Source organism: Microplitis mediator, chromosome 11 (assembly GCF_029852145.1).
Source record: "Microplitis mediator isolate UGA2020A chromosome 11, iyMicMedi2.1, whole genome shotgun sequence".
NCBI lineage: Eukaryota > Metazoa > Arthropoda > Insecta > Hymenoptera > Braconidae > Microplitis > Microplitis mediator.
In genome coordinates this window covers 11,790,344-11,803,311 of record NC_079979.1, presented here as the reverse complement: position 1 = coordinate 11,803,311, position 12,968 = coordinate 11,790,344, and the positions used below count along the sequence as shown (strand labels likewise).

The following is a 12,968-nucleotide window of genomic DNA, read 5'->3' as shown; positions in this document are numbered from 1 at the left end:
TTAATGTGTTTAATTTCTAACTTACCGCTCAGAAAATTATTAATTTTCACGGAAAAGGAAGTTACGATCATTTCAATTGTCGAATATCATATCTTCAATGAATTTGTACATTTTGAAGTGAAGCTTCTTATTGGTTTTATTTTGAAAAATTTTTATGATTTATGTTATGTATATTGAAAAACTAAATTTTGTTTTACGATAATTTTTGAACGAATTAGTTGATTTTGATTGCTGTGCAATTGAAAATTTTTATCAAGATGACTGATAACTGATGTGATTTTGAAGCTAAGTAGCCGAGTAATCATAAATATTAAATATGTACAATAATATTTCTTTATTGCAATTTTTCTTTTTTATAATTTTTATAAAATTTTTGGGATCATTGATCTCGAGCTTCAATTTTATTAACTATGCCGTAATAGCTTTTGAATGCTTATGATTTTAATATGCATTACATTAAGTAGAGAATTACTTTGTAACTGAACCCTGATTCCATTTCGAAATTAATTCTTTAACTAGTTTTTTAATTATCTCAAAAAAGATAATATATGAAAGCACTAGAACTTCTAGCTACAAAAAAATTATTTGATCATACCTGCATCGAAAGCTTAAATTCCTGCCCTGTTTCGAGAGAAGAGAGTCATTTTATTTTCTTTATGAGAAATTAAATGACAAAAATAAGCGCATGCGCCATTCTTCCACAAACAGAGGCACAAATTTAAACTTTCAGATACAGATCTGGTGAAAAATAATATACAAACCATCGATGAAAGTAAGACATCCCAATCTGCGTGTTTGCCATCCTCGCCTTCGGCTCAGTTAGGCAATTGCACGCGCAGGTTTAAATGTCCTACTTTCCTCCCTCAGTGTGTAATTATTATTTTCACCAATATTAAAATTTTCTTATGCCGAGACATTATTTAAGCGGGAATATCAAAAATCATTCTCAAAATAGCGAATAAAATGATTACCAAAAAAAAAATGATTTCCAAAAACTTACATCCCGTGTTGAATGAATGTATGTGTGTATGTACGTATGTAAATATTCTATAACTTTTAAAAAAAATGAACCGATTAAGGTATTTAAGGTGGTATTCGAAGCAGTTTATTAATTCCTGGGTGCCGTAAGAAATTGAGCTTGATCGATACAGTACGTTTCGAGTTATTCCAAATAAAAAAAATATTGAAAAATATTTTTTTTTGGATAGCTTTTAGTTGAATTTTTTGTTCAAGAGATATCGTCGGAAAAATTTCAAAAAGTTTTTTCTAATGAACTCAAAAATAACAAAACTGACTGATTCTAATAATGTTCTAGCGTTAAAGATTGAAAAACTACCTCGATGTCGCCTCAATCATCAAAGTCAGTTAATTAGTTCGAAGGATATCGACGATGAAAAATTAAAAAAATAACAATTTACTTCGTTTTTTCGAACAACGCATATTGTAATTCCTCATATGTTCCAAAACTTCTACCGGCGTTTTTTATAATTGCTTCATGGTGTTTGATGATCGCTACATAAATTATTGCAGTAGATTTGTTAGTTTAAATATTATCATCAAAAATTATGAAAGATCACTGTTCCTGACATCTTTTTCCGGATGTTTCATACATTAACTCGCTAGTTTCATTCAAAGTTTACGTAACTCTTTATCTTGATCATTTCATTTTTAATTCCTATAACTCAGATGCATATTATGCTAACCGTACGTTTAAACTCGCATTCTACCGAATATTGAATACTGATGCACGAAATTTTCTAATCGCAGTATAACTGTTACTTAAACCGTCAGGTTTGTAGAGCCCACCTAAGTTAATTTTTGTATGTAATTCTTGTATTTTTGCGATTCTATCAAGAATGACTAAACTAACAGAACAATTGTTAATGACAACTTTGTAGGAAAAAAATTTTCTTACAAATAAGATTCTCTTGGCCAAATCTCCCAGACTGATAGTTCTTGTGATATTGAGCTTTTAATATTTATTGATTTAAATTCCGACCGTATCGAGCCAAATTTTTTCAAAACTTAATTTCAAACTTTTTTTCGTAGTAGCTAATATATCTACTAACGTCAAAGAATAAGCAAAAATGAATTACTTAAAATATTGTCGCAGCAAATCAACAACAGTCAAAAAAATCGGTCTGTCAGTTGACCCTGCGGGCCAGCCCCAAAACTTCCCGCTGTTTTCGAGCTCAAGAACCTCGAAAACATTATTGTGAAGACATTTACGAGCTCTTCGAGCTCGAAAATACCTTTGTATGCTGTTGTTTTCGAAAAAAAACGTTTTTCACCATTTTTTCTCCAACGATATCTCTCAAACGAATAAACCGATTGACACGGTTGAGGTGGCAATCGACGCGTTTTATCAAGTTCTAAAGCTGATCAAATTTTGAATTCGATTTATCGAGTCGTTTTTGAGATATTTCAGAAAAAATTAAAAAAAATTTTTTTTTTAATTCTTTCGACAACGGTTTCTCTTGAACGAATGAACCGATTTTGATGGTTGAGGTGGCATTTGACGCGGCTTATAAAGATCTTGAGCCCAGTCCATTTTGGAATCAATCCATCGAGCACATTAAAAGTTATCAAAAGAAAACATTTAAAAAAAAATCTTATTTTTGGAATATTTCTGAACGAGCCCTACCGATCAAGCTCAATTTTCTTACAGCTTCAAGATATTGACAAGCCGCGTCGAACGACACCTTAAAGTTCAAAATCGGTTCATCCGTTCAAAAGATACAGGTATTTACATACGTACGTACGAACGTACGTACATACATACATACATACACTCGGACATCATCGTGAAATTAGTCAGAATAGCTTCCTAGGATCTCAAAACGTCGACATCTGGTGAAAATTCGATTCTCGTAAATCGGACCGAAACCAATAACTTCCCGAATTTTTGAAAATTTACAATTTTCTTGGCGGGAAGTTAAAAATTGTTGAATGCTACGGATGAACTTGGCGAATCAATAAATTCATTTATGACTTATTAAAGCTGATACTGATTTGCCAAGTTTTTCCACATTACTAAATTTTTTTGTTCTTTTATATTGCATTAAACTACACAAAAAAAAAGAATTTCTTTACACAAACAATTTTTGCTCGTCCCGAGAAAATTTTTAGTTGCTCTCAGAAATTTTTTGCATTTTAAATTTAAAACAAAAATTTTCTTGGCATCAGAAATGATTTTTTTCGAGCAAGAAAAAATATTATGAGACAAGAAAAAAATTCTTGTGCCTAGAAATTTTTTCCAGTCCTAAGAAAATTGCACGACTCATGATGCGAAGCATCAGAGTGTGCTTTACGATCGAAAAATTTTTTTCGCCTTACTTCGGCAACTATTTCAATTATTATACCCTTGTTAGTTCACGGAATTAAGATATTTTGCATACTATTTTGAAGATAATTTAATGGAGATTAGTTCCATACTTTTCAAAAATTTATTTAGTTCAATAAAAACAGAATAAAACATCAAAATAGTTTAAAAAAAATTTCTGTCCGTCAAGTTTGACACCCGTATACATTGTAACTTGCGAAAAAAGGCAGTAATTGAATCAAATTTTTTTTTTTTAATTCTTTGAAAGAATTGTAGGTCTCTTATTACGAATGGCTAGGTAACTCAGTGTCGTTTAATTACAATTAACAAAAGAATAAAAAAGGCTGTATAACTATACACATATATATATATATTAGGGTGTGTCAAAAAAAAATGATTTTTTTTTTTCTAGGTCTAATAGTCTCAAAAGTTTCTTTGGGACCTAAAAAAAATCCTCCTAAAAAATTAGCTCGATATCTCGAAAATTGATCTGGCGGTTTACAAGTTCATTTTCCCATTTAAAATATACGTAAAAAAATTTTTTTTAGTTTTTCGCGGAAAAATCAAAGAAAACATATTTTTTTCTAATTTTGAATTTCATACCCTCGAAGGAAATTAAATTCCCTACAAAAATGTCTCGAATAGTCATGCTCTTAACTACAATATAAAAAAAGTTACAAGCCCCCAAAGTTCAAAAACAAAATAATTTTTTTTTTGTATAATTATTGTTTTTACTTTTTTGTTATTAATTAGGGGTATTTTTTCCTTCTCATTTTAATTTGCAATCTTCCATATAAAATCTTCAATAAAATTCTCAAATTTTAAACGTTTTAGTACCTAACTTCGCCACTGCAGAACATTATAATAATAAAACAATCTATTTTATCAATTGATTGACACAAATACAAAAAAAAAGTTAATCGTCACGGTTTTGAATTATTTCATAAATATTTTTTGCATAAAAATAGATTTCATATAAAAGATTGCAAATTAAAATTAGAAAAAAAAAATTCCACCAAGTAATAACAAAAAAGTAAAAACAATAATTATACAAAAAAAAAAATTATTTTTTTTCGAACTTTGATGTATGTGTGTGTGTGTGTGTGTGTGTGTGTGTGTGTGTGTGTGTGTGTGTGTGTGTGTGTGTGTGTGTGTGTGTGTGTGTGTGTGTGTGTGTGTGTGTGTGTGTGTGTGTGTGTGTCTGTGTCTGTGTGTGTGTGTGTGTGTGTGTGTGTGTGTGTGTGTGTGTGTGTGTGTGTAAACTCTTTGTAACTTTTAAACTAATGAATCGATTTGGATGGTTGAGGTGGCAATCGAAAGAGCTTGTTGGCCCTCAACTTTCCTGAAAATTTCAGATCATTTGATCAAGCAGACTCGAAAATATTGGCGAATTACGAAAAAAAAAAAATTTTTTTTCTTAGTTTTTTAGTGATTTCTCAGAAACGACTTGAACGATCGACTTCAAAATCTAATCAGCTCTAGAACTTTATAAGCCGCGTCGAATGCGACCTCAACCATCTCAATCGGTTAATTTGTTCGAGAGATATCGATGGCGAAAGAAATGATAAAAAACGGTTTTTTTCGATTATCTTTGAAGTGACTCATTTGATCAATTTCAAAATTTAATCGGCTCTAGAATTGAAGAAAACGCGCCGAATGCCACCTCAAACGTAAAAATCGGTTGATTAGTTCAAAAGATATCCGCGCTAAAAAGTTAAAAAAATAACATTTTATGTTATTTTTTCCAGATAAATCAAAATATAATGTGCTAAAATGTGTCTGAAATCATACCAACTCTTTCTCTTTATAGTCTCTTCCGACCATCAGATAATGTCATATAACTTGTTCCGTAATTTTAAACATATTGTCAGCAAAAAATTGAAAAACCTAGTCTTTAATGTTTTTCTCGGAAATTCTATATATTATTGCTCTGACCTAAGTCAAAACTCGTTCAAATCTTGATTTTTTTCACTGACATTGATTTCTGCCTCAACACATTTATTTCAGAGAACATAATTGATAATGAAAATTTAAAAGCCGCTTCATCATTAATGATTTTCGATTCTTAACTTTTCAAACTCTAGCATAAAACGTAACTTGTTAGAGCTTGAAAAGCTCATGAAAAAATGATTCCATGTAATAGCATTTTCGAGCTCGAAGAGCTCGAAAATATATTCACAGTGATGTTTTCAAGCTCCTTGAGCTCGAAAACAGCGGGAAGTTTTGGGGCTGGCCCGCAGGGTCAACCGACGCCCAGATTTTTTATTATTATTTTATTATTTCATAATAAATGAGCATTATGAGTCATGCACTTTTGGATTTTCCAAATTTTTTTTTCTTCAATTCATAGTGCAAAATATTTCTTGCGACATGAAATACTTTTTTTTCTGTGTACGTTTAAGATAATCAAAAAAAAATTTGTAACTTTCCAAATAAATTTATCGAAAAAGATATCAAAAAATATCAATTGTTGATTTGAATGGAACGAAACAACAAAATTTTTGTGTTCCTTAGGTATTTGTAGTCTAGTCGAGAAGATGAAAACCTGTCAAAAATAGTTATAGGTCTCCTAAAAATATGGCTGATGGCTTAAACGATCCGGAATGGCGTCTAGAAAAAAGCCTTTTTTTTTTTTTTTTTTTTTGGAAAAGAAAATTACAATTGTTCTTTAAAAAAAACCGCAAAAAAATTAGCCGTCCAGCTTTTTGGCAAAATCTCAAAAAGTATAAGTAATAGCTCAAATATTAAAAAAGTTTCTGATAGAGCAAGAACTTTCAGTAAAAGAGTTCTCGACTCCCCGAATCGTAGCTCCAATATTTATAATTTTTATTTAACGTTGAAAATCGGCTTTTGCGCGGCAGTTTCGGCGTGCGAAAGACACTTCAAAGAATATGATTCCGCGGTACCAAAAGTTGTATCACCATTTTTCAAAAAGTTATTCAATAGTTAATTAACATTTTTTTTACGGGTATATGTTGTCATAAAAGGCGGTATAAAAGTTTAAATAATTAATCTATAAATTTTGTGCTTCTTGGAGCCCTTTTTCTAAACATACTCAACAAGATGACGTGATAAAAGTTTTTAAAATATCTTTATTTCATTAGTTATTAATTTTTGAAGTGACAAAAAAATTAAAAATTTAAATAATGTATGTTAAATAATTTTTTTTTAAATTTTAAGCTATTACTGATTTCATATCCTCGTTAGGCGTTATATGATTACATTTTTACTCTAGCGGACCTGAAATACGGTAAAAAACCGAAATTTCGGTGAATTTACGGTAAATTACCGTAAACTACCGTAAAAAACCGTGATACCGTGGTATTCCGTATTGCTACCGAATTTTGCGGTAAAATTGCGGTATCCCACCGAATTTTCACGAAAAATTGCGGTAAGTTACGGTAATCTACCGCAAAAATTCCGAAATGGGTATAAAATTCTTTTACGGTAAGCCTACCGTATTCTTACCGTAAATTTTTTGTCTGCCACCGTAGAATACAGTTATCTAAATGTATTTCTGTAAATTTGGCAAGTACTTAAATTTTACTTCAAGTTAATAACTTTTACCATTTGAGACTCAAAAATAAAAGGCTAGAAAAAATGGCTAAATCTACCAACAAATAAGATAAACATATCTTAGAAAATCTACTACAATTCAGGTATGGGTTAAATTGGAAATGCTATGAGAAAAATGGACATAAAAAAGTTGATGTACTAACATTTTTCACTTTTATTTATTCATGGTGTCCAAAAATTGAAAGTATAGAAAATTTAAAGCTCACAAACCAAGAAACGGATGTTTATGCAAGATTATTATGGTTGTAGGAAATTGAACGCTATACAAAAAAAGTCTCTCATTATTTTTTGATAAATCCAACTGTTTAAAAGTTATTTGAGCTTAAAGTCAAGTTTATAGTGAATTTTGAGATTTTTTTATTTTTCCGGCGAAACTATCAGTCTTATCACAAAATGTCATAAGAATTTTTTTGAAGGTAATTTTATTCCTTCCAAATTATTACGAATAAAGTTTTTCGAAATTCTGCGTTGTTTTCTAGTTATTTTCATTTCAATGTCGAGCTCTTAAGGGGATACGCTACCGGACCTCTTTCTCACACTCAGAAAAATAAACGGGACTATCTTTGTTGCACTCGTTGGGTAAATGGGAATTTTTAAAAAATTTTTCTCGGAGACGAATTAGAATTTTTGAAAATACGAAATTTCTAGCCCTCTGTTAAGGTTTTAAAAAACGCTAAAGACTCTCTATTTTAGGTTTCTAGTGTTTATCCGTAAATTAAATTGAATTGAAAATCGGTTACCGTTACCCCTTAAAAGCAATCAGAAAACTATTTTTTTAAGTTTTTCTTTCTTTTAAGTTTCATACATTTGAATTTGCCGGGCTATTTTGAGACAGCTGAAACCTGAAACACGCTCCCTCGTGTGAGTAGCTGAAACTTGCTCCCTCGCCAAATAATCATCCATTAGATTTTCTGCACAGTGTCTCCTGTTCATTTTATAAGCGTTACATTATTGAATAATTATCATTGTGGATTTAAATGATATATCAATTGATTTCAAATAATTGAAACATGAAAATTTATGTTATGTGATTTTTTACATTTTTTGCGTGAAAATATGCTTGACAAGTGATTATAATAATCATTTTAATTTTTGTTTATGACATGCTAAGTTTATTGGTTAAGTTTAGCGTTGTTGTAATAAGTTAGGAAAAATAATTAAATTCGATTTATTACGTACTATTTACAAGAATTATTTTATTCTTAACTTGAATTTAAATTTTTCTAATAAATTAATTTATTCTAAACTTGAAAGCCAGATTTATAGCAAATTTCTAGATTTTTTTACTTTTCCGGTGAAACTATCAGACTTATCATAAAATATTACTGTCTTTTTTGTACACAATTTTATTTTTTACAAATTACCTCCAATAAAGTGTCTCCAAACTTCGCAATGTTTACTAGTTATTTCCATTTTCATGTCAAGCTCTTGAAATCGATCAGAACACTAATTTTTTTTAAGAGCTTGACATTAAAATGGAAATAGCTAGAAAAAATGCGGGATTTTAAAAAACATTATCGGAGATAACTTTTAAAGAATAAGATTCTCAACAAAAAAGATTCTATGACGTTTCGTGATAAGTCTGATAGTTTCACCGAAAAAGTAGGTACGGTACAATTATTGTTCCTATGAGCATATCTAATTTTACGGTATTTTTCGATATCACTACCGTAGTTTACGGTAATGCCACCCTAATCAAGTACGGTAATTCTACGGTGACATTACCGTAAACTACGGTAGTGATACCGAAAAATACCGTAAAATCAGATCCGCCAGGGTAATTTTTTTATGCCATTTGTTTATAAGTTTTGTATAAACAAATGGATTAATTAAATATTTTTGAAAAATTTTTTTTCACCATATTGTTAGCGTAAGAAAATAATGATTTTTAAAAAAAAATTTTTTTCTTAAAAACAATATCTTATTGTTTATAATCGTTTTTTTAATATTTTGATTATTTAAATAAATAATTAAGGAATCGTTTTTTTTTTAATCATAATTTGCATTTCTAAATATAATGGCAAAAAGAAAATTTTTTTTGTCAACAATTGATTCATTTATTTATTAAACAATTTGTTATAAACAATTTTTTTTTTATTTTAATTTTTTTCTAGAACATAAAAAAATGACAAAAACAGCAACCTGCAACAATATGGCAAAAAAAATTTTTTTCAATTTTTTAAAAAACATTTGGATTTTGAAGCACGACAAAGTCCAAGCATTAACTCGATTTGTCAACAAACAAATTGCTGTAACTTTGCAACTATTGCAGATACAGTTTTCGACCTTCAAATCGTTTTTATACAGTATGAGTTAAGCTTTCTTATCAATTTTCAACCTAACGTTTATCTGTTGTAGTTCTCTAACTATATCCATTTATTTATAAAAAATTAGCATTTTCTATTTCTTACAGTGCTTATATCTCATAAACAATGTTATTTATATATATATATATATATATATATATATATATATATATATATATATATATATATATATATATATATATATTAGACTGGGCCAAAAAAATTGACTATTTTTTTTTTCATAGCTATATCGAAAATATTACTCAGAATGACAAAAAAAAAATTTCATGAAAGTTTGAGCCCTTAATATTAATTTTAAGAGGTCGATCATCGCTATTTTTAATTTTAATTCATAATTTGATGTTTTACGTCAGAACTGCTAAAACATTGGAGTAAAAAAAATCATTTTTACTTATTCTTATGTAAAATTAAATTCCCTACAAAAAAGGTCTGATTGAAAATTTTCGTCAGACAAGCCGGTTCCGATTAATTAAGCTTAATAAATTGATATATTTTTTCGATTTAACATTTTTACTTTTGAATTTTGTAACTGATGAATCAATAAATATCTAATAAAGAACATGACAGATTTTCGAAGGAAATTTAAGGCTCTACTAAAAAGGCCTCTTAACATATTTTGCTAAATTCACTCCTTTGAAAGTTATTTACGTTATTGACATCGTTTTGACTCAAATTCAACCTTGAATAACTTTCGAAGGAGTGAATTTAGCAAAAAATGTTAAGAGGCCTTTTTTGTCGAGCATTAAATTTCCTTTAAGAATCTGTCATGATCTTTTTTAGATATTTCTTGATTCGTCAGTTACAAAATTCAAAAGTAAAAATGTTAAATCGAAAGAATATATGAATTTATTAAGCTTAAGGGGTCTACCCTCTTTAGACGGGCAAAGATAAGGCTATTTTCACGAATTTTTTTGACCGGTATACGTCATAAATATGGACATAAAAAGTGTTAGGCCTAAAAAATACACTATTTGATTACACAAGAAAATTTTTTTTATATTTATTTTAATCAGTTTTTATACATAAAAATGAGGGAGAAGACTGGTCCAAAAAAAAAGATGAGTGTGCGCTGTTGATGAAATATCTGGAATGGATGATCTGAAAAAAAAAAAAAAAAATAGTTTTAGATTCAGTAAGTAAATGGCTATAGCGCATATCATACGATTTTTTTTTTTTTCAAAAATGACAAAATGGCAGCCATTTTTCGAAAAAGTACGAAAAATCACGTTTTTTCCGTCGTTCTTTGCCAAAATTAAATAGTTAAACTCAAAATTTCAAAAATCGTATGATATGCGCCATAGCTATAGTCATCAAGAACATGTGGTTAAATTTTGGTAAGGTTCGGTTGAATAGTTTCGGAGATTTTATCAACAAGCCGTCCAAAAACGTCATTCCGAGAAAAACGCGTTAAAAGTTTTCTGTAACGAAAAATCGTGAAAAAATCTTACTTACGTCTAATCAGCGATGCCTGCACCATACATTATGCCTTCATCTTCTTCATAGTGCACATTTTCATCCGAAAGTATATTATAATATTATACATTTGTCAGTATACCTGAAAAAGGTTGCAGCTGCTAATGAATACAAAGGCAGGTAGGCCGTACCGCTCCGAAAACGTCGTCCAAAAGTACAGTTAGACTGCTCGGATCTTTATAAATTTTCAGTATGATACTTTTAAATATGTATACTTTCAAAAAATACAAAAAAAAAAAATTCGATTTTTTCAAAATTCTAAAGAGGGTAGACCCCTTAATTAATCGGAAACGGCTTGTCTGACAAAAATTTTTAATCAGACCTTTTTTGTAGGGAATTTAATTTTACATCAGAATAAGTGGTAATGAATTTTTTTTACTCCAATGTTTTAGCAGTTCTGACGTAAAACATCAAATTATGAATTAAAATTAAAAATGATAGACCTCTTTAAATTAATATTAAGGGCTCAAACTTTCATGAAATTTTTTTTTTGTCATTCTGAATAATCTTTTCGATATAGCTATGAAAAAAAAAAATAGTCAATTTTTTTTGGCCCAGTCTAATATATATATATATATATATATATATATATATATATATATATATATATATATATATATATATATAACTATATATATATAAACGCCAATCGGCAATATACATCAATTTACACGTTCTTGAATTTAAATTTATAAAATATAAATTCAAAATTTATTGAATTTACAAGTTTTAGCTCGAAAATTGTACAAATATTTGACTAGTGAGAATCAAGTGCAATTGATTAGTAAGAATTAGTAGCAATTGTTAGTGATATTTCAAGATATTTTTCTTGAGCTTGGAGCGAAAAGCCTGGAAGGATCCACCAAAAAAGTCCACTGAGTCATGCAGGGAGTTCACCAAGTTGGATATCCTGTTATTTGGTCCATTTATCACCTAGTTTCGATTTGAGTTCGTGGTTTTCAACAGGCGGTTATGCCTGAGCTTTCGATCGTTCGTGATAATTTTGAAAGCGTTATAGATGTCCGGTGCATCAATAAGATCATTGAAGATCTTATAGAAAAAGATCATATCTGCAACCTTCCGTCGCTCGATAAGCCTATTAATCCCATATTCTCTTCGATCATCATCCGTTGTTGATCCTAAACTCATTCTAGGATTGGAGAATAGTAAGGATTTACAAAACTTGTGTTGAACCCTTTCAACCCTGTTGATTGAGGTTTCTGTGAATTGAGACCATATTACTGTTCCATATTCTAAAATGGGCAATATAAGAGCTGAGAAGAGACAAATCCGGGATTGGACATTGTTGAAGTCCTTGCTGGTTCGTGTTATTTAATTATTATTATTAATAATACAATTATATAAATATATCGATTTGATAGGTCTCAGGTCGGTCTCTTATTATTTAAGATTTAAAATTGGCAGAGCCAGCTGACGAGCAGGCTGGGACGTAGCAATAAATTTAATCAAAACTCTTAACTTAACTGATGGAAATCTATTATCAGTTGAAGAATACTAATTGACCAAAAAATTGATATCAGTTTGATTGAAATTGTATTCAAATTTTTTTTTATTTATGACAATTTGCAATCACAAATAAAACTAAGTAAGTTATAAAGTTTTTTTGAGTGGTATATATGCAAAATCGGAACACAAGGAAATTACAAGTAAACTCTGATGTCAAATAAATAAAATTCATCTTAGATATCAACACGGATTTATTTATGATAGCATTAATATCTAAAACGTTGTTGCAATCGATTGGTTAGTCGTATCCTGATATTAATAATTTAACTATCGATAGTTTTAATTTTTATAAAATGTTCATACAACTCAATGAAATATAGTAAAAAATACAGACTGAAGCACCGCTGGTGGCGAAAAAATTAATCATCGCTGTAGAAAAATTTCAATATTTACTGGATCGTGACATTTCTTACATCTTTTCATTCTCTGGCAATTGTGGAATTACTTCCCATGACTAAAATGGGTAAACTTTCATAATTTTAAGACGAACAATCATCTTTCGACTGAAAAAGGATTTTTTAGAAATTTTTTTTTTTTTTTTTCAAGTTTTTAAAAATTGGAGCTCAATACCGTTCGGTCTACGGTAAAGAGACATGGTAGGCTCGCGCTATGGCACTTCACACATATACATGTGTTTGAACGTGTACTTGACGCGAGACACTACCCCCAGTAGCTATCTTAGACAAGATCTTGAAATCACAAAATATACAGATATAATATTTCGCTGTATTCTCTTTGACTTG

The 12,968-nt window shown here is 29.5% G+C and overlaps 1 long non-coding RNA gene across 1 annotated transcript; it reads right to left on the bottom strand.

Moving 5' to 3' along the window:
- Positions 1-10,211: 10,211 nt before the first annotated feature.
- On the bottom strand, positions 10,212-11,090 carry LOC130677579 (uncharacterized). The gene is made up of 2 exons (XR_008991634.1): positions 10,678-11,090; positions 10,212-10,323 (listed from the first exon to the last, which is right to left on the bottom strand). It is a non-coding gene; the product is annotated as an uncharacterized LOC130677579 (long non-coding RNA).
- Between the last annotated feature and the right edge of the window lie 1,878 nt (positions 11,091-12,968).